The sequence below is a fragment of the Elaeis guineensis genome, chromosome 1 (genome assembly GCF_000442705.2).
Source record: "Elaeis guineensis isolate ETL-2024a chromosome 1, EG11, whole genome shotgun sequence".
Taxonomy (NCBI): domain Eukaryota; kingdom Viridiplantae; phylum Streptophyta; class Magnoliopsida; order Arecales; family Arecaceae; genus Elaeis; species Elaeis guineensis.
Genome location: NC_025993.2, coordinates 141,739,622 through 141,741,613, shown reverse-complemented (window position 1 = coordinate 141,741,613; position 1,992 = coordinate 141,739,622). Strand labels below are relative to the sequence as shown.

The 1,992-nt window shown below is 38.8% G+C and overlaps 1 non-coding gene across 1 annotated transcript; it reads left to right on the top strand.

Annotated features, from left to right (window-relative positions):
* The first annotated feature begins 261 nt into the window (after positions 1-261).
* On the top strand, positions 262-367 carry LOC114912702 (small nucleolar RNA R71). The gene has a single exon (XR_003798483.1). It is a non-coding gene; the product is annotated as a small nucleolar RNA R71 (small nucleolar RNA).
* The last annotated feature ends 1,625 nt before the right edge of the window (positions 368-1,992 follow it).

Genomic DNA, 1,992 nt, shown 5'->3' with positions numbered 1-1,992 from the left:
GTTTAATCGTCAATTCGATTGATGGTTAACCTTATGCAAAAATTACAATAAATTTATTCATCAAGTATTAATGAATTAATAGATAATTAATTAGCAATTAGATTACTATGATGTAGGAAGTTTTCGTTAAGGGTCTCGAACAGTTGCCAGGACTTATGTTTATTTTTGAGCATAAATGTTCCACCACATGGGGCATCAACTATCTACCTATGCTTTTCTGATAGACCATCATAAAAGTACTGGACTAGTTGCTATTTGGGTATAGCGTGGTGTGGACATCTACGAATTAGATCTTTGAATCTCTCCCAAGTCTCATGGAATATTTCTCCATCCATCTAGAAAAAATTGATAATGGCTTTTTTAATTTGATTTGTTTTTCCTACGGGGAAGTACTTCTTGAAAAATTTTCTCTGAAGTTGGTCCCAGGTTGAAATTGTTATTGAGTCTCAGGAGTTTAGCTTATATTTGGCCTTGTCCTAAAGAGAAAATAAGAACAATTTTAACCTAAGAGCATTTTCAGAGAAATTTTGGATTTTGATCGTGGAGCATATCTTAAGAAATTCATCAAGATATTTGTATGGGTCCTCATTACTAAGTCCATAAAAAGAAGGCAACATTTGAATAACACTGGAGTTAATCTCATATTGGGAGGCCTCTACAAAGGGCACCTGAATATAAGGAGAATATGTATATCAGGATGGAGTGAAACACTCTTTCAATTAATAAGGAGGATTGGGTTCATCTAGTCCAGCCATATTCTTAGATCGAATTATTCTAAAGGTCTTTTCAATTTTTTGGTCTAGTGGTTGCTGTTCTGATTATAATGATCGATGATCAAGTGATAAGTGTAATAAATATCCCAATAAAAGCATCAAAATATATACCAAGTGATCTTTATTCTTTAAGAATTGATACTTTTGTTTATATTTGCAAGAAAAATGATCGCCAATACAAAGAGCTCGATTCACAGGTTAACAAAAAGAAAATTGAGAGCAAATCAAACTCAAAATCGATCCCAAATGTAGAACTAAAGGAGGCTCAAATCCAAGCCAAATTGGGATCAAAATAGAACACAAATTGACCCAAAATCAAATCCAAATCAACCCAAATTGGCATCTGGTGTACGATAGACCGACCGATTGGTCCACGTGTGGTCCACAGGAATAGGCATCGATCCACATCACGGTGCATGGGGTAGACAGCCTTCTATTGTGCCATCGGATGGCTGAAAGGGCTCAGAACATCTGATCAATAGCCAGGAACACTAGCTCCTAACGATATCAAGTGGTGGTGGTGTTGGAAAATGTATTCTAAAGTTAATTGTTTGATGATTGTGCTAATTATAAATGTGTATAAATTGATCAATAATAAAAGTTATTTGATCTTTTTATCACAAGATTATATCTTCTAACGAACTTCAATATTGTGATAAAGTTCTTAGGACTACTTTGTGTTGGACCATGATCTCGGCTCCTCCCACGGACCTTGGGTGCAGCGAAACCAGCAACGAATAGATCTGGAGTCGTCTGGACACGATCCAAGGCCCTTGACGAAATCAGCCTGGTTGCTGTCTTCTTCGTCAGCCTTTCGTTCCAGATGAAGAACACCTCTGAAACTACCTCTAAAAAATTCAAGATCTGGTACCCAACCAGATCAGACCTGGACCGAGGTCTTCCAATTCATAGATCTCAAATCAGGGTATTCTAGATGGGGAAGATGATAGATGGAAACGGACCTCGCAGATCTGTCCTGCTGCAGCCTTTTTGTAGATCTGTCGATGGAGATCTCACCCGTACCTCAAACGACCTCAGATCAACTCCAGATCTGAGAGAAACTTGTACCAACCTCTTCTCAAGAGATTCCAGGTTCTGGACCTGGTGTTTGGGTGCCTACAAGAGAGGGAGAGCAGATCTGGTAGGCGGCTGCAAAGGGGAGAAGGGGCTAGCGCCTCCCTACCTTTCTTTCCTTTTATGGACTGGCGGCAAGAAACCC